Raw genomic sequence first — 21,749 nt, 5'->3', positions numbered from 1 at the left:
GAGGCTTTCAAAGGAGGAAAATCACCTTTCCAATAGCACACAGCATGTCAGAATGTATTTAATAAAGTGCTAAGTGGTGAGAATAAAAAGCCCTGTACTGGCATATCAGGATACCTAGGCTTAGTTGTACTGTGGTTGATTGCTTGAGAAGTTACAAAGTCTAGCTTAACATTTGCGCATCCTCCCACATTGAAAAATAAGACACGCCTCCCAAATACAATCAGTTGTGCTTTATATTTGTTGTTTATTCTTATGATTATCAGAACTGATTATATTCAGCTGTCATATCTGATGAATACCAACATCTGCTCCTCTGCATTTAATTTTGCTAAAGGAAAAAACTCATCTGTGTGTCAGAGTGTCAGAAATGAGAGTACTGAATATGTGCCTCTGGAAGGCAAAGCTGACCCTTGTCTCTCTGTCTAGAACCTTTTGGTTTGTATATCCAGCCTATGATGGGCAATGGGTCAATTTGGGACTCTCATAAATTTAATCAACTGATGGTACCAATTCTCACAAGGAAACTGGATAAATACCAAGTACTCCTCAGCTAAATCTAAATTATCTATATTAGGGACTATATAGCCAGAGTGAGCACTGATTATTCATGCTCACCCAGATCTTTTTGAACATATTTCACATGTTTTCAAGTCCCAGCTATGTCTTTCAGTGAGGAAAAGATACGTATTTTAACATTCCCAGATTCTCTTGCAGCTAAAATATCAATGTATGATTCAGACTCTGCATACCAGTCATGCTGGTATTAGCCATTAATTTGAAGTCAGTAAGCAGACATAATAAAGGTTGGTGGCAGAGGCAGCTTGCTTTTATCTGTGGTATTGGTGGAAGCTTCCAGACTGCTATAGAGGCTCATGGTTATTAGAGATGACAGCACCTCCATGAAAGTTTAAATCTGAAGTTGTTCCTGTTACCTTGGCTTATAGCAAATGCTTAAACAGCCTTCCCAAAGAGTCTGTGTGATGCTCGATGTTGCATTAAATGTTTCCCTGTTTGCATGTTAAATTGTTCTGTCTGCAAAAAAAAAGTTCTAAAATATGCAATGGAGTAGTCATAGAAGATGTGTCAACTAGGGCTTTTGAGTTGAATTCTTTGCATTTGCAAGAGGGGGAGGTACTGATTATGGACTCCAGGTGTTAGGGGGAAAAAGAGAAAGATAGATGAAAGAGACAGACAGAGAGAGAGAGGGAGAAAGAGAGAGAATTGTATCTGTAATAAAAACACGAGAAAAAAATGACTTTTTTTTTTCTGAGTCCAGAAGCTCCACCTATGTCCCAGGAATTAATACCTCTATATCTTTCAGCTATTCTTATACTCTCAATACTGAAGTTATGAGGCCCCTAATTGAACAGAGACCATCTGCATTCTCATAGTTTTGTAATCTTAGCAAAAGATAAGTTAATCTGCCCAGCAGTTCCAACAATGGTCCGAAATTGTGTTCCTTTGGTCTCACTAGTTTCACATGCCCACTTCTCAACCAATTCAATGTGGACAGGAGGGTGGAAGGATATGATTAGTCAGACAAGAAGCACAGTTTCACACAAACCACATGGATTAAAGATAGAGAAGTAGTTGTTCCCTAAGCAAAATCAGGATTCTATTCCTAGAATAAGAACTAGCGGCTGAGCAGATACAAACATTTGATTGATTCTAGCTGCATCTGCTTCCATCTTGCAACGGTCATAACGTAACCAGGAGATGACTTGATATCTTTGATCTTATTCTCCAAAGTGGTTCTTTTTCGATAATTTTTGAGACATTATATTAGCCAGATGCTTTGTAATCTGTTATTAAACAATAAAAAGACACTAGAAAAATAATACTTTGAAAGCAAGACAGTAGGCTGGGTGTGGTGGCTCATGCTTGTAATACCAGCACTTTGGGAGGCCAAGGCGGGTGGATTAACTGAGGTTGGGAGTTCGAGACCAGCCTGACCAACATGGTGAAACCCATCTCTACTTAAAATAAAAAATAGCTGGGCGTGGTGGTGCATGTCTCTAATCCCACCTACTCGGGAGACTGAGGCAGGAGAATTGCTTGAACCCAGGAGGTGGAGGTTGCAGTGAGCCAAGATCGTGCCATTGCACTCCAGCCTGAGCAACAAGAGCACAACTCTGTCTCAAAAAAAAGAAAAAAAAAAAAAAAGAAAGCAAGACAGTAAGGCACATAGAGAAGTTGATCAAAGGATGACATTTGCTACAGGGTAGCTATCCTAACATGCAGCAATAGTACCTCCTTCCCTCAGCACCACACCATGCTCTTCAGATGTTAGAATGAGAACCAAACCATGCCCTTCCTTCTCTTGTCTTATCAGAGCATCATAAATCCCTTCCCCTTCACCATGAAAATAAGCACCTGTGGAAACAACACTGATTAGTAGGAACAGATCTGTTTAAAAACAAATGCAATTAGTGCTAATTACCTTCCCTTTAGGCTCACAGTGTTACAGATTATTATTATTATTATTAATTTTTAAATCACAACCAGAGTGGGCAGAAAGGTCAAATTTACTCAAGAGGCCTTTGTGTCTAGAAGTTGAACCATGAATTTATTAAACATGCGTATCTATACAAATACCCTCACATTTGTACAGTTGCATTTAATAACCTACACATATGTTTGAATCAGATATCTTAATTATTCAGAAGGAGAGGAACTGCTCTAGGTAATCCAGCTAACTTATGACACCATAACACTTACTCTAATTTACGCTTTACAAACAAGCCTAAATATATCCTCCCCTGAGCTAAAACAGTAATTCAGCATGTGCTCACTGTGGAACTTAAGGTAACATTTTATTTCTGAGGTTAGAAATTATATCTAATATATGCGATGTTTCTCTTTTGTAATGCTAATTAAAACAAAGACTGAAAGAGACAACCAATTCGGGTTATTTATGCTGAACTACTTGCACTGCCCTTCATTTTCATCAAAACAAAATACCAAACTGACTTTTGTTTGCACAGAGGGCTACATATTTTTCTTCCGTTTTTAATGTCACATTTTAAAAGAGAAATATTTGAATGTGACATTAATTGAATGTTAATTGTAAGGTCTATTTTCTAGCTATTGTGTTGTTTGAGCTCCTTATGTATTTTGGATGTTAACTCCTTATTAGATACACAGTTTGCAAATGTCTTCTCCCATTTCATAGATTATATCTTTGTTCTATTGATTGTTTCCTTTGCTGTATAGAAGCTTTTTAGTTTGATGTAATCACATAATCTACTTTTACTTTTGTTGCCTGAAATTTGGAGTCATATGCAAAAAATAAATCATTGTTCAGACCTATGCATGGCATATTCCTTCTATGTTTTCTTCTAGCAGTTTTAGAGTTTCAGGTTTATCTTTAAGTCCTTAATATATTTTGAGTTGATTTTTGCATATGGTGTGAGATAAAAGTCAAATTTAATCCTCCTGCTTGTGGGCATCCAGTTTTTCCAACGCCATTTAATGAAGAAACTGTCCTTTCCACACTGTGTGTTGGTGGCATCTTTGTAACCTGATTAAAAAATGGGCAAAATACCTGAATAGATATTTCTCCAAAGAAGACATACAAATGGCCAACTATACAGCTTTAGGTATTTAATTAGATAACTGCAAGAAGCTAGTGGTTGTCACTTTCCCCAAACAATAAAAAGATAAGGAGTTGAAACAAACAAGTAAGCTGGCAAACAAACAAAACCTGAAAATATTGTCAAGTTTAACACTTTATAGATATTTGTTCATCAGAGTAATTTAGATATTCACTAACATGTTAAACGATAAGCCTAAATGACTTCCTACTTTATGCTTACAATGGGAGCCTTACCTTCCTTAGCGTGTTGTAACAGAAACAGCCCTGGCTTGGGAGGACAAAGATGCTGGCCGTGGTACTTTCACTTATTTTGTGACCTCAGGCAAATCAGTGAAACCTACTGAAACAAAACTGGGTAAGATTCTGTGTTTGAAATACCTCCTCTATATGCAAACTTAGTAATTATTAACATGTCATTGTCATCATCTTCTCATAAAGCATGGATGTGCAAATGATTTCCTCCTAGGTTGCTCCAGAGAGTCTGACTTTAAACAGTGTCACAAAAGGAAGTACTAGGGCTTCTGACCACTCACATTAAAGAAGGCACCCATTTTCCTCCGAGGAAGGGAGTAAAATAAAGCAGCTCTTCCTCCTGTCATTGTTATGCAGGCAGAGCCAACAAGGAACAGCTTCTACAGAGGGAAGCCTGAGCGCTCAGAAGCAGGAGCAAATAATGATTGTGCTCTACCTGCTGCAGAGTGAGGGGAAAATTGTTTCATAGCATTTTGATTAAAAAGATATTCTGCTTGAAGGCAACTTATATGTAGACATTTATTTTAGCCTTTGCTTATATTTGTTCAAACTAATCTCCCATGATACCTCAATGATTAGAATACAAAGTGGGGAAATCTATGGATTGGACCAGTGATATTCTGGGAACCTAAAGTATACCATGCACATTAAAACTCTGATAATTGATTTTCAGTTATCAGAGATATCCTAAATGATTACCAGGTCAATAAGATCAATAGTGATAGAAGTATTAGAGGTAGTGGTGATAATGGTAGCTATGAAATTAGTACTAGTAACTACTAGTAGTAGTAGTAGTAGTAGCAGCTAACATCCATGGGGTAGCAGATACTTAAGTTGTACCAGGCACTAAATTGAGTATTTTACGTGAATAATTTCATATATTTTTTATACTATCTCTATTGTATAGATACCGCCATGCCCATTTTACAGATATGGTAGATGAATCTTAAAGGTGTTACAAACTTTTCCAAGATTGCACAGCTAGTAAGACATGTAACCAATATCTAAACTTTCAAATGGGGTAGAGAAGATTTTCTCATTGCAAAGGGGGTAGGACAGTGGATCAGGAAGAGTGAGGCAAAAAGTGTAACCAATTCACCAAGTTCAACAGGTACTAAAAAAATACCGCTTGAGTCAATTCTGAGAGAATAAAAATGAATTGGGTGACTTTCCCTCACCTAAGTTTAGATATGCACTGTTCGTGGTGTGCACAGTCTGGAGACAGCTAAAAAGAGTCAATATAAAGCAGATTAAAAGCTAAGCAACCTAGCAGTCACTTGTACAGGAAAAATACCGATGTATGGGATAAAGACAAGGGTTAACACTTGGACTATTAAATGAGAGTACTGATTGGTCCAAAACAGAGATTATTCTCTTAGTAACAAATTACTTAATGGATATTTGTAGGAAACTTCCCAGATTATAGCAATTCACCATTGTTTCTTAGCAGCTTCCTTCATCCTCTTGGGTGAGTCCCTTTTGCCATATTGTGTATAAATCCCCACACCCAAGCTCCAGACACAATTTGTGGGTTCACCCCAGATGAAAATTAAATCTCTAACTAGAAATTTGGAGTTGGGGCTATGAGATATTTATCACAGTTTGGTTACTTGCCGACAGCAAAAACTCAGATGGTCTATTTGGGATTTTATTTCTTGTGGACTGAATAGTAGAGAGTCAGACTGAAGACTGGGAAGCAAATGGGTTATTGCATGAAGAGCAGCATAGTAAGAATTGGAGAAAATTCCATATGATTTCTAGTTTCTATTTTCTATCCTGTCTACATTCCTGGCCCTAAATTTTATACTTTAATAATAATGAATTTTTTAAAAGTAGCCAATTTTAGTTTCTATAACTTGAAAACAAAAACTCAATTTAACACAACTGATTAAACCACAAGGTATCTTTTAATTTGTTATTATTATTATTTTGAGGAATAAGCTAAGGCTTTCCAAAAATACTTTCTCATTCTTCATAAGAGTGTAAGGTAGAGAACCCTGCCAAGTCTTATAATAGGCAGACATCTGGACTAGGTAAATTTTAAATAACTATGGAAGATTATATTCCGGAGCTTCATCAGATTAGTTTTATTCTGTTCAGCGTGCTACTTTACAAAAATGTAGAATGTGCTATATTTCATATTATTAAATGTCTTACATCTTCTTACTTTACTGAATATGAATACATTATGAATGTGCAATTTTAAAATTCAACTAAGAAGAAGAAAGAGCAGTTGACACAATCTATCACCTTACCCAAGTATAAAATTTGGTTTTAATTACACTAATTAGGAAATAGACTCTAAAAACTGTGCATAATTTTTAACAGGCTAGCAACATAACATTTGATGTTTCATAATCAGTTACAGAGCTGTGAAATTCCCCATTGGTACCATTGCTAATTTATAAGCCTCATACTTATAAACTTATGTTATCTTTTTTAAAAAAAGAAAACACACACACACACACGATTGGCTTCCTTTGTATAATACATAGAGATTGGAGGATGAGTGTCCAACACAGACTCTGCCTGGTTGTAGTCACTCTATAATGCAGTAGAGTCCTGAAAACAGTCACCTGCTATTTGAGAATAATGTCATCTATGCTGTCAGTGTTTTTATTGATACATAATATTTTACATATTTATGGGGTACATGTGAGTGTTAAAGTCATAGAATGTGTAATGATCAAGTCAGGGCATTTGGAGTATCCGTCACTTTGAGTACCTATTATTTCTATATGTTGGAATCATTTCGAGTCCTGTCTTCTAGTTGTTTTGATATATACAAAATATTGTTGCTAAGCCTTAGTGTCCTATTCTTCTATCAAACATTAGAACTTATTTCTTGTATCTTACTGTATGCTTGTACCCATTAACCAGCTTCTCCTTATCACACCCCTCACAACTACCCACCCTTACCAGTCTCTGGTATCTACTGTTCTATTCTCTAAGTCCGTGAGATCACTTATTTTAGCTCCCAAATATGAGCGAGAGCATGTGGTATTTGTCTTTCAGTGTGACTGATATTTACTTAAATCCAGTAGTATTAGCAGTCTTTATTATGCCACCATGTGAGACTTTGATTCTGATCAACCATGCTTTTTGTTGAAACCATCATGTCACTATTGATGGAAATATGACCAATAAAGGTATCTAAATAATTAAAATTAAAACAGTACAAATTAAACAAATATCTATTCATTTATCCATTATGTCAAAATGACAGCTAATATCCACAGCTATATCTCTACAGCATATTTATTTCAGCTGATTTTGATGGTATCTTTAAGATGGGCTGAAAACTATGTAGGTTATCAGACACACACTGGAATTCACCTCAGGGCAGAGGTTCTCAATCGATTAGAGAGTCAATTTTGTCCCCCAGGGAACATTTGGCAGCTTTTTCAAGACACATTTTGTTCTTGTAACCAGGGTGGAGGAATGCAACTGGTATATAGGGATGCTGCTGAGCGTCATGCATGGCACAGGATAGTCCCAAACCACAAAGACTCTTCTGCCTTAAAACCTCAACAATTCTGAGGTTGCAGAAATTCTGCTATAGGGGCACTTTATACACCCTAAATAGGTAGTTGCTGTTGTTTTGTCTGATGACTAAGATGCACGGTCCTTATCTTGCAACAGCTTACTGGAAAACACAAATAAGAAACTGCATGGTGGTTTTAAATATCAGCAACTTGGAGACACAAGGCCATTCCAAATTAAATATATTATTTTTTGACCAAGTTGCTTCTCTCACGGTCAGGTCTTTGTAATACATCCTAGAATGAAAAGCAGCAGGATTTTTTTTTCTTAAAATTTAATGATAACTATTGAAATAAAGTGAGAACAGTTAGTATTAATATATAAATTATGTAATGGTTTTAACAGAATGTCATAGATTTGTCTCAAGGTACTTAACAGACTTTTGTTAATTAGATACTATGAGATCTCTTAGATGTAAGAAAAAAAGAGAGTTGTACTCCAATTTCGCATATGGAAATTATGTGTCTCATGTGAGTAAATAGCCAGGACACTGAACTACTTCTGCAAATGGAGTAATTTAATTGTGTAACACTCGAAGTGTCATGGCCCCATGCAAGGAAGCACAATTTTCATTTGAGTCCTCGAGAAAAAACTGACTCTGCCCATTAAAGGGTGAAACTATAAAGCTTCCCAGGAGACGATGTGGCAGAAAATGCTGATTGCGATGGAAAAGGTGACATAGGGAGACAAATATTTCAGAACACAACATAGCTGCAGCACAGTGAGGCTGTTCCTGGCTTTTCAAGTAAAATGAGAAACTAGCATTTGACAAAGAATATTGGAAGGAAGCAAAGTTTCCATGGTAATCAATAGGTAATGACTATATTTAAAGGAAACTTTATGCTGATATTGGTCACTTCCTTGTTTATGTACACCACCTGGAAATAATTTTCAGCCTCTGCTAAAGCTCAGAAAATGTAAGAAAAGAATACCATAGAATACAGAGGGAAAAGATATAAGCAAGTCTAAAAAAAAAGACGAATGGGCCAATAACAGACACAGTTATTCTCCTTACCCCCATGAGCATTGTTCTGATTCAAATTTTTGTCATCTCTTACCAAAATTCATGAACAATATGGCCCTAAATTGTCTGTCACTTTTCAGGATCACCTCCTCCCCTCCACCTCTCTCTCTTTTACTCTCTCTCTCTCAAACACACATAGACACAAACACACATACACACATACACACAAACACTCAAAATTTTATATTGAATGCAATTACGGAAAGATAGCAAAAAGAACCAAAAATTAATAACAGTTCCTATAAATTCACCATCCTAATAAAGTATGCATGTTCCTATTCTTCCAATTCCTTTTAATGTACCTATTTAACAATATGGATATAATTTCTTTTTTTTTTTTTTTTTTTTTTTGAGGTGGAGTCTCGCTCTGTCGCCCAGGCTGGAGTGCAGTGGCGCGATCTCGGCTCGCTGCAAGCTCCGCCTCCTGGGTTCACGCCATTCTCCTGCCTCAGCCTCTCGAGTAGCTGGGACTACAGGCGCCCGCCACCACACCCAGCTAATTTTTGTATTTTTAGTAGAGATGGGGTTTCACCATGGTTGGATATAATTTTTATTTCTAATTTATTTAATTCTAGTTTTATTAGAATTGTATTCTCTTATTATATAATAATATTTCTATTGGCTTTATGATCTCCATTATTATAGTTTTCATAGCTATATAATTTTCAGTACAGTTAAATCTATCACAAATTAACTACTCTAACCAATGTTCCAAGGAAATCTTGCTAATCGCATTTTCCCTTCATTTTTTTAGGTGAAGATGTTCATTATAGTGTTACTTATTCTAGACCATTAGGCTGTTTCTGAAAGTTCTCCAGTAGAACATCAGGATTGCTAGCCAATGTATGCAACTTATTATTTTCCTAGCTTCATAAACATAATCAAATTGCTCTCAAGAAGATGCTGTAGTGGTTAAGACAGTATACCTGTGATATATGAGGATACGTTTTAGAATATCTTCATGTGCCCTTAGAGTTTCCTTTATTGCTAATTTCATTAATAAAAATGATGCATTTTCACCTTGTGAAACTGGAGGGTTTTTGTTGTTGTTGTTCTTTTTTTTTAACTTTTAACTAAGTTCAGGGGTACATGTCAGGTTTGTTATATACGTAAACTCTGTTTCACAATGGTTTGATGTACAGATTATTTTGTTCACCCAGGTAATAAGCATCGTACCTAACAGGTAGTTTTTTTATCCTCTCCCTCTTCTCACATTTTACCCTCATGGAGGACACGGTGTCTGTTGTTTTCTTCTTTGTGTCCATTAGTTTCCACTTATAAATGAGAACATGTGGTATTTGGTTTTCTGCATTACCTTACTTAGGATAATGACCTTCAGCTCCATCCAGGTTGCTGCAAATGACATGATCTTGTTGTTTTGTTATGGCTGCACAGTATTCCACAGTGTGTATGTACCACATTCCTTTATCCAGTCTACCATTGATGGGCATCTAGGTTAATTCCATGTCTTTGCTATTGTGAATAGTGCTGCAATGAACATGTGAGTGCATGCATTATTATGGTAGAACAATTTATATTACTTTGGGTATATATATCCAATGATGAAATTGCTGAGTTGAGTGGTAATTCTGCTTTGAGTTCTTTGAGAAATTGCCAGACTGCTTTCCACAATGGCAAAATTAATTTACATTCCCACCAGCAGTGTATAAATGTTCCCTTTTCTCTGCAACCTCACCAGCATCTGTTATTTTCTGACTACCTAATAGTAGCCATTCTGACTGGTGTGAGATGGTATCTCATTGTGGTTTTGATTTCCGTTTCTCTAATGATTAGTGATGTTGAGCATTTTCTCATATGCTTGTTGGCCATGTATATCTCTTCTTTTGAAAAGTGTGTGCTCTTGTCCTTTTCTTTCTTTTTAATGGGGTTGTTTGTTTATTTCTGGTAAATTTGTTTAAGTTCCTTATAGATTCTGGATATTAGGCCTTTGTCATATACATAGTTTGCAAATATATTCTCCCATTTTGTAGGTTGTCTGTCTACTGTGTTGATGGTTTCTTTTGTTTTGCAGAAGCTCTTTAGTTTTAGTCCCATTTGTCAATTTTTATTTTTGTTGCACTTGATGTTTGCATCTTAATCATGAAATCTTTGCCAGGTCCTATGTCCAGAATGGTATTACCTAGGTTATATTCCTGGGTTTTTATAGTTTTAGGATTTACATTTACATCTTCAATTTATCTTGAGTTGATGTTTGTATATGGTGTAAGGAAGTAAGGAATGGGTCCAGTTTCAATCTTCAGCATATGGCTAGCCAGTTATCCCAGCACTATTTACTGACTAACGAGCCCTTTTCTCTTTGCTTGTATTTGTTGGCTTTGTCAAAGATCAGATGGGTGTGGGTATGCAGCTTTATATCTAGACTCTCTATTCCTTTTTCATTGGTCTATATCATCCATGCAATATCATTAAAATGGTTACACTGCTCAAGGCAATCTACAGATTCAATGTATTTCTTTAAAGCTACCGATGTCATTTTTCACTGAACTAGAAAAAACTATTCTAAAGTTCATATGGGATCAAAAAAGAGCCCAAATAACCAAAACAATCCTAAGCAAAAAGAACAAAGCTGGTAGCATCACATTCCCTTACTTCAAACTATACTGGCTTTCAAACTATAAGGCTTCGGTAACTAGAACTGCATGGTACTGGCACAAAAACAGACATATAGACCAACGAAGCAGAATAGAAAACCCAGAAATAAAGTCATACTTCTATAGCGATCTGATCTTCGACAAAGTCAACACAACTAAGCAAAGCAGAAAGGACTCTCTATTTAATAAATATTGGAAATAGCTGGCTAGCCATATGCAGAATAAAACTGGACCCCTACTTTTTGCCATATATAAAAATTAACTGAAGACGTATTAAATATTTAAATATAAGACATCGAGATATAAGAATCTTGGACAAAAATCCAGGAAACACTATTCTGGACATTGGCCTTTGGAAAGAATTTATGACTAAGTCCTCAAAAGCAATTGCAACAAAAACAAAAATTGAAAAGTGGGACCTAATTATTCTAAAAAGCTTCTGCACAGCAAAAGAAACTATCAGATTGGGCGCAGTGGCTCATCCCTGTAATCCCAACACTTTGGGAGGCTGAGGCAGGTGGATCACCTGATGCCAGGAGTTGGCGATTAGCCTGGCCAAAGTGGTGAAACCCCTTATCTACAAAAAATACAAACATTAGCGAGGCATAGATGTACACACTTGTAATCCCAGCTACTTGAGAGGCTGAGGCATGAGAATCGCTTGAATCCGGGAGGTGGAGGTTACAGTAACCTAGATTGCACCACTGCACTCCAGCCTGGGCAATAGAGTAAAACTATGTCTCAAAAAACAAACAAACAAAAACAACAAAAAAGAGAAACTATCAGCAAAGTAAACAGACAACCTACAGAATGGGAGAAAATATTCATAAACTATGCATCTGACAAAGGCCTAATTTCCAGAATCTATAAGGAACTTAAACAATTGAACAAGAAAATACAAATGACCCATTAAAAAAATGGACAAAAGACATGAACAGACACTTCTCTAAAGAAGACATACAAGTTTCAATAAACATGAAAAAATGTTCCACGCCAATAATCAGATAAAAGCAAATGAAAACCACTGTGAGATACCATATCACAACAGTCAGAATGACTGTTATTCAAAAGTCAAAAAACAACAGTTGCTAGCAAGGCTGCAGAGAAAAGGGAATACCTATACACTGTCGGTAGGAATGGAAATTAGTTCAGCCAAGCAGCATGGAGATTTCTCAAATAACTTAAAACAGAACTACTGTCCATCTCAGTAATCTCATTATTGGGTATATGTACAAATGAAAACACATTTTTCTATCAATAAGGCACATGTACTTGAATGTTCTTTGTAGTGCTATTCACAATAACAAAGACATTGAATAAATCTAGTTGCCCATCAACGGTGGATTGGATAGACAATGTGGTACATATACATCATATGACTGCATATACTATGCAGTCATAAAAACGAAAATATCAGATTCTTTGCCCCAAAAGGATGGAGGTGAAGACCCTTTTCCTAATTAATTAATGCCAGAAGATACTGCATAGTCTCACTTACAAGTGTGAGCTAAACATTTGGTACTCATGGACATAAAGATGTGAATGATAGAAACTGAGGACTACTGAAGGTAGAAGGGAGAGAGCGAGGCAAGGATTAAAAACTATTGGATTCTATGCTCACTTCCTGGGTGGTGGGATCATTTGTACCCCAAACCTCAGCATCACGCAATATACCCAAGTAATAAACCTGAACATGTACCCACTGAATCTAAAATAAAAGATGGAAAAAAGAAAATATACAACTCATCTTCCATGTCTTACATCTTCAATCCCTTTTCCTTGCCTCTCTTCCTATTCTTTTGTTGTTTGCCACTTCTCTGTTTTCTTCTTTCTTTTCTCCCTCTCCTCTCCTCCCCCTCCCTCCCCTCTCTTTCTGTTTCTTTTTCTTTCTTTCTTTCTTTCTTTCTTTCTTTCTTTCTTTCTTTCTTTCTTTCTTTCTTTCTTTCCTTCCTTCCTTTCTCTTTCTTCTTTCTTTCTCTCTTTTTTCTTTCTTTCTCTTTCTTTTTTCTTTCTTTCTCTTTCTTTTCTCTCTCTTTCTCTTTTTCTCCTTTCTTGCTTTCATCCTTCTTTTTTTCAGCAGTGTCAATAAATTTCCTTTAAAATTTTTATTCTTATTATTGCTGTACAAACACCTTACATGAAATCTACCCTCTTAAATTTTTAAGTGTACTAATACAGTATTCTGAACTATAGGCAAAATGTTGTTTAGTAGATCTCTAGAACTTATTCATCATCCTTAGCTGCAACTTTATACTTACTGATTACTGATTCCACATTTGCTCCTCCCCCATAATCCCTGACAATCACGATTCCATTCTCTAAGACTAAGGGTTTTACTCTTTTAGATACGTTGCGTAAGTGAAATCATGTGGTATTTTCCTTCTGTGACTGACTTATTTCACTTAGCATAATATCCACAAGATCCATCTACATTGTCACATAAATGAGAATTTCTTTCTTTTTAAAGGCTGAAAAAAATATTCCATTGTATGTAAATATCACATTTTCTTTATCCACTCCTCCATCGATGCACATGTAGGGAAAAAAAAACCTACATTAGTTAAAACAGTATGGTACTAGCCTGTTTATATACATCTGTTTTCTTAAATTGCATTTGACCTTTATTTCTCTTCTCTTTCCAACCATCATGCTATGTGACAATTGATTATTAATGACCTTAAGAAAGATTTCCTATTGTATAATATCTGTCCCAAAACATACAATTCTTCAATTATAAGATTCCCTGAAACTGACATCTTTTTTATAGTTTAGATGTGGAATATATTCTAGGTATTATTTTTTAAACCAAATAACTGAATAAGGTAAAAGAGAAAAGAGAGCTAATATGTCACGGAAGAGAATAATGTATGCACAATTACTAATTCTAAGTGTTTCAAATATAATAAAGAAAAGTTGCCTCTTGACAATGTAATGATGCAGAGTAGAGTAAGTTTGGAAAATTATCATTTGAAAATGGAAAATTAGTGTTTTACAAAAAATATTGTATGATCCTGATTATTATTCAGCTCTAAGATGAATTCACAAGGTCTTTATTAGCCTGGGATTTCCAAAAGTATACATTTTGTCAATCTTCAAAGAATTTTAGTTTTTACACTGATATCTGTCAGTACCTGGAACAGGACATAAAAGCTTCTTTGGTATTTAGTTTATGATTTTAGCTCTGCTTCCCTCTCATTTCTTTTAAAAATTTTATTAAGGGAGAAAACAGCTATTCTAAATCCTTTAAAATATACATTGTTCAAAGAGTCTATAAGAATTCATTTGAAAATTTTGGTAGAAAGTCCACAATCTTTTTGCCACTTTTAAGAACGCTAGTGATAGGTGAGTAGTGAATTGTACTTAGATTCACCCAAAGCAAAGACGAAGTAAGATGTTTTCATGTCAGACTGTGATAGGGAAGTGATTGATACTTCTGGACACACTCTGATAAGACAAGCACAGGGTCCTCTGGTGCCACATATAAGCTGGGTATACTAAGATTAAATGTTTAACACTGTAGGAACTGGAGTAGCTATACAGCTGTCATGTCCTTAAGGTCCAGATAGAGTGACCATCTTGCCCCCACTTTCTTGTGCCTTTTCTAGTTTAGCACTGAATGTTCCATGTCCTACAAATACCCTCAGTTCTGGGTAAATCAAGACAGTTGGCTATATTATCTCCACACCAGATATAAAGTAAAGCATCATGTAGACTTGTAAAATGATGGGAAAATCAAAAGATTCCCTTATATGTACTCCAATTTATATCTTTAATAAACAGCTTATATGAACATGCTTTGCAACTCTTATAATAATACAGTGTCACACAGGTTATCATCTCAGTTTTATGAATGAGAGAATATTGATGCTTATGGCCAAGGTGCCACAGTCTGTAAGGAGATCCAGATCTTAAACTTAAGAACCCTGGACCCCACGAAAAAAAAAAAAAAACATACCTGTCTTCTTTGACAAGATATGTGGAAGTACAAGGGAGACCAAGTCAACTGTATGAGCTCCCTTTGTAAGAAAAAAGAAACAAACACACAAGCAAACAAAAAAACTGGCATTTTAGGTCTGGAACTTAAATGGAACATTCTGGGCATCTTGAAGTTTAAGGTTTCATTCCCTGATGATAAGGATGGGGAACAAGTGAGAGGTTTTAATCAGTAACACCACAAGCCCAATTACTCTTATTGTCCAAGCCTAAAATTTGAAGGAGAATAAAGACTCTCTAATACCAAAGATACCTGCCCATCCTGGGAGAGGCTACGAACATGACTGAGGAATAATGCATTGTGGAAAAGACAGAGAGAAACGAAAGTTTAGAAGGAAAAAAAAGTATTGCATGATGGTTAAAAGCACAAAAATAACAAACAGAAATAGGTTCAAGTTCCTCTTAGGCCACTCAGTAAGTATGTGATATTGTGAATATTTATTGAATCATTTGAGTTGCGATGTTTTTATTTTTGTATATATTCAAATTTGAAATTATGCATAATAATAATACCTGTGATGGCTTCTCTGAGGATTTATTAAAATGATTATAAAATATTTAGCTGAATGCATGGCCTTTGGTAGTGCTCAAGAATATTGAACAGTGGTTCTTCTTCTTGTGTTAAGATAGATGGAAAAGTTTTGCTTAAAATTCAATATAAACATATATGTATAAATGTGTGTATAGAAATACATATAAAAATTTTAAAGACTACAGAAATGTTATAATTTTTTATAGGTGGACTATGCATTTTCTTTGTCTTTGAGAAAGAGCGAGAGTCATAGAAGCAAATGAACATTTCTTTTGAAGAAACAATATTTTTTAAACAGTTGAACACTCTAAACGATAGGAGATAGGAGGCTTGTGTTTGTGATGAAGCTTGTGTGCTTCAGTGGTATTTTCTTTTGGAGGTAGTTCATAAATACTTAGTCTGAGTTCAATTAATATTTATATATTTATTTTAACTGAGAATTTATCTATTTATTCAGGTTAGGCAAAGTCAAGCAAAAAGGTGGTGTGATTTTTGACGGTTATCTGTTCATACGGCCCAAAGGGACCTAATTTGCTTGGTCAACCGTCGGATTTCAATGACTGCTGCTCCTGCTTCCCATTTGGCCATGCCCAAGTCAATTTCCCTTTGGAATCTCAATTTCCTGTCCTATAAACATGTAAGGATTAGATTAAATGGGTTTCACAGACTCAGCTATGCCACTTTGTTTTGTTTTTATATTTTTGTGTAGCAACACATTTCAAATTTTCTCATTTATGCCATCCAAGAGAGGAGCAGGGAAGTGACTCTGGGGAGGAATGGAGGCAAAGAAAATAACAAAGGTCCCATAAATCATCAAAAACAGAATGCAATGCTAAAAGGAATTGTTATGCTCTGGACAACAGAATTGCATTTATGGAGGCAGGATTTGAACTTCTGCACTTTGCTGAAACATCAACTTCAAATCCCTAGTTCGTAGAGATTCTTCCTATTCTACTTGAACATTCTAAAACCATGTTAAGCCGCAACGAAATGGGATTGCTGCTGAGGGACAGAGGTGCAGAGGGTCTACATATACAAAGAAGTATAGCTGATTTGGCCAAGGTGGAAGATGGTGATGTGGGAAGGATTTAGTGAAATTTTGGACTTAAGTTATTTTCACAATGTCATGCAAGGTCAGCCTTTCGTTTCTTCAAGCCAAAGCATAACAGAAGCAGAAAATGGGGATGGAGAAGAAGGCAAAGAGTGAGAAGATTGAAGACCGAGGTTATTGGAATAATGCCGATAGCACATTACGCTGGAGGTTTCTTGCTGTTCTATACATAATACTTTTATTTATTTGTTATTCAATTCATTTGACAAACACTTATTGAGCATGCTAAAGATACTATGCTAAGCATTAAAGATACACATACCAGGAAATACCTTGAAAATCAGTAGGAGAAGCAAAAAAAGCCAGCAAGTATTACCACACTGATATATTATGAAAAGCAAGAGTAATAAAGGATTTAGAAATTGGAAAATAAGGGGGAGTTGAGGTGAATAAAAGCTTTTGCCCAAAAGTTGTTTTGCAGTTTTAAAAGAGAGAAAAAATCTGTGATATAGAAGTGGTGGAACCAGTAGTCAACCCAGGCCATTTGTTCCAGAATTTGTGTTCTCAGCCATTCTGCTGGGCTTCTTCATCTTCATCAGTGTCTGTCAGTTAGAGAATGGTGATAATAACAATAGCTAAAATGTATTGAAAACCAACACGTACACTCACTCTGAATTATCAAATTTAGTCCTTATACCATTTATGATGTAGGCACCATTTTTAATTTTACAAAAGAGAAAACAAATTGAGAAAGATTAAATAATTTGCCCAAGGGTCATGAAGCTGGAAGTCACAAATCTAGGTTCTGATTTCTTTTGGAAATCTGATTAACTTTTGGAATTATGAGGTTCTGATTAACTTTTGGAATTATGAGGTTTGTTTGTTTGTTTCTTTTTGAAATAGGGTCTCATTTGGTCACCCAGGCTGACACAGTGGCACAATCTGTCACAGCTCATTGCAGCCTCAACCTCCTGGACTCAAGTGATCATCCCACCTCAGGCCCTCAGGTAGCTGGGATTACAGTCACGTGACACCACTCCCACCTAGGTTTTTTTTTTCTTTTCCTTTGGAGAGACAGGGTCTTGTCATGTTGCCCAAGTCTTGAAACTCCTGAGCTCAAGTGATCTGTCTGCTTCAACCTTCCAAACTGCTAGAATTACAGGCATAAGCCCCCCTGCACCTGACCAGTTAATTATGATTTTAATCACCAACTTATATTTTGCCACTGGCATGGCACATAAACTATTCTTCCCTCCTAATCTGTGCCTTCTTCCCACATATTAATTGTATGTTTAGTGAATATTTCAAATTTGAGCCAACACGTTTTATAGAAATTTTAATACAACTTGGCAGTATTTTAACCTATATATAGTCAATTAATCATGCTATTTTAATGAAAAGTACATTTTGTTCTGACTTTTCTTCCAATAAAGCATTCCATGAATGGAAAATCCACAAACTATTGACATATGTAGTATGATTCCTTTAGCTTTGAATTAGGACCACAAGAAGGCTGACACAGTCCATTGGAGAGGGGAGAGGAATAGGTAGGCTTTTATTGTGAATCCATAGTTAGAATACACGAATAATGCAGTTTCACGTACCCTACTCCACCCATCACTATATCCCCAACATCCACCCCAGATGCTCCTGAACATCTCTCAATGAAGATTCTCCTTGCACTCATGGTGCAACGTTCAGTTTCTTTCTTATCCACATACCTAAACATGCTATAAGGGCAAGGGCTATATCTGATTTATTTGTAGCTGTATCTCCAACATTTACACAGAGTATGATACTCCTAAAATATGTTTTAAAACTAACCACATCTCACCCCCTTCACATCATTTCTCATCAGATCTCTGTCTTTGTCCTTACCTTCCAATCATCTCTGTTATGTAGAATCCAGAGTGAATTTTTTAAAGCATAAAACAAATTGTGCCACCCTCTTAAAAGCCTCTAGTGACTTCCATTTGCACTTGGCATAAATCCCGCTCTATAACTTGGCAGAGCATAGATCACCCCCCGTTCTCTTCAACTTTATATCCTACATTGTTGCCTTTGTTTCACAATGGTCCAACCATGTTGACTCCTCAAATAGACCAAGCCCATCCTCATCACAGAACATTTGACCCCGATTATGGCCTTGCAATATTTTCTTTTTCCTTGAATAATCCACAGGACCTGGTCCCACTTATCATCCAGAACTGGGAGTAAATTTCATCTCATGAGAGAGGTCTTCTCTGACAACCCTTTATAAAGTTATTCCTCTCTATCCTTTGCTCGTTTGCTCATTTGATCTTATTCATATCATACATATTATATTACCTAAGCAAATAAGATAATTTTTGATGAGTGGAATTTCATTTCACTAGAATATATGCTTTGAGAGCAGAAAATTTGACTATCTGCTAAGCACTGGGAATTCAAGGGTTAATAATGACTAGCAAATAGTAAATATTTCAGTCTTGGTAGAATTACTGAAGTATGAAGCTAAGTATATCCTAAAAGGTATGCCCATGTGTAGATTTATCAATGAAGAGAACCAGATGAATAATTTGTAATGAACACTGGGTAATGTTGGCTTCATTTGCCTAATATGTCTTATTGGGTGGATAGGCATTACTACCTCTTTGCCCACTCAATGGGCAGGCCCTGTGTAGGCCTGTAATACCAATAAGGCTAATTATGTGTTTTTTTCTTAAAACTATAGATTTGGAGGGAGACACACAGTTGCAGAAAGCAATTAGAAATAACTCTTCGATGGCTTTGAGAGCAGCAGAAACTCATAGACTAAGATTTCTTCAGTTAGCCAGTGTCTTCTTTCAGATGGCATACCTGTTCAATGCATGTCTTCTACTTGTAAAAGTTCATCAGGGTTGGTTTCTATGATGAACAACTAAAGTATGTATGTGGGAGGGATAGGGCACAAAGAGCTCAAAGTGAAGAAGAGGCATTGAAGTATCAGGAAAGTTGAGTTGGAGGAGCAGGTGGATTGTTGAAATTTAATCAGTGGTGTTCCAATGATTCTAGCAGATGTTTAGACAGTTTGAGTGTGATCTGTGCTTTTGTGGGCAATTCAGTTATATTCAAGAAGGAGTAAGGGCTTCAGAGTGGGAGCCATGTCAGTGGCCTATAGTCAGCGTGCCAGATGTACTATACGTTATTTTTAAAAGCAGCAAGAAAAAAAAAGATAATTAAAGAAAAAAGGAAACGTCTTTTTAAAGTTTCTTGTGACCTTATACCGTTTTGTGTCACTTTGACATTTTAAATTTTGCTTCTGAGCAAATTTCTCCCAAGGTATTCTATTTATATTTTAAACAGCCAAAGTATAGAAATATCTCTATTTTGCATCTCTAATAATGTATGCTAAACAATCCAACAAGATTTCTTGGGACACTTTTGAAATTTCTTCTGTTTTCTTTCATATGTGTATGCTTTCCAAAAGTCTCTCCATAATTTGGGTCAATTGATTATTGACACTGAGTATCTCTCTTTCTCAGATGGGGAATTGTTATAAACACAGCCCTGTTACAACAAATGCAATTTCATCACACTGGATAATTACACTTTTGGATATAATTGTGCCCATTGGGATCTCAGGAAAACCTAAATATTAAAAGGCTGAGAATCACCTTTTATTAATTGAAAAGATGATTTTTGATAGACAAAATTTCTATAATAAAAAAGTTTTCTTGTATTATATATCTATAAAACAATGATTTTCTTTCTCCCTTTGTTTTACCCCTTTATATTCTTATTCAGTGTTTAATCACTGCCTGGTGTTTTAAGCCCATTAGAGCTTTAATATTGGCAGGCAATTATAATTTATATGTATGCATGTATGCATACACACACACAGACACACACACACACACACACACCCACACACACACATGCCTTTCTCTGTAATTGTAACAGGAGAGATTATTGACCTTCAACATCAATCATAACTAGCAAGTCTTCAGTATCCCTAAGTCCACCACAGGAAAGCTATGGTCATGAGGCTAAATAGTATTTTGGGGAAAAAAAAAGAGTAGTCGATAAGCCAATTCTCTCTCCACTGAGTTTATCTCCTAGTAAACTCAGAATCTTAAATTTTTATCTTATCTTATTCTTATTACTTATTAACATTAGTAATAGTAGGTATAATATATTTTTTAATAATAACTAGTATTTATTGGGGTCAGACAGTGCCTTGCATTGAGGTGGGATGATCGCTTGAACCCAGGAGGTTGAGGCTGCAATGTCTGCCTTGCATTGTCTGAGTGATTTACATGAAATAACTTTTTTAATCCTCACAACTGTGTGCAACAGACATTACTGTTTTCCTCATTTTATAGATACAAAAACCGAAGCAAAGAAAAGAAAAGCAATTTGCAAAGGTTATGAAAGTACTGATGCCCCAGGTGGTACTTAGAACTGAGGTAGTCTAACCTCAAAGCCTGCTTAACTACTATGTGTCACTGCCTTTATTAAATAAATAGCTAATTTATTATTATTATTTCAATAGTTTTGGGGGAACGGGTGGTGTCTGGTTACATAAATAAGTTCTTTAATGGTGATTTCTGATAATTGGCCACAATGATGAGTGTATTATACTTACATGACTGACAAGCAGATGAAACCTGGGAAGCAAGTTAGTATACCCTACTTAATCATGCTGTTTCAAATCTCAAGCTGACTTTCTGCACACAGCAACTTCTAGTGGTTCTCACGAACAGAACAGTAATCCTGAATGTTATAAATAGGTTGTTTGGTCAAAATATTGACAACCTAATTGAAAAATATATATCCTACTGTTTCGCTGGTTGCTAGCCAGTGAAATGAGACAGAAAGCCCAAGGAATCACGGAGGGCTTCATATGACCTGCCACTTTGACTTATGTAACTGCATTACCCCTGCGAATGAAAGACCTCGTTTATTTTTAGTTTCTTATTTTTTCCCATCAACTTGGTCTATGAGGCAACTGTAAACAACAAATGTTGAGAGGACAAAAAAAAGTTGTTAAAAACTTTCTGGGTTTAAGTCTTCATCTGTGTTCTCTTAAAGAGACAGGGAACAGAATCCCTAATGCATCTTTACGCCATACTAGATCCTCACAATAGAGCAGCGCAGATTTCTGTAGATAGAAATAAAGTATATCA

This window comes from Pan troglodytes, chromosome 18 (assembly GCF_028858775.2).
Source record: "Pan troglodytes isolate AG18354 chromosome 18, NHGRI_mPanTro3-v2.0_pri, whole genome shotgun sequence".
NCBI classification, from domain to species: Eukaryota; Metazoa; Chordata; class Mammalia; order Primates; family Hominidae; genus Pan; species Pan troglodytes.
Note: the sequence above shows the minus strand (reverse complement) of the source record.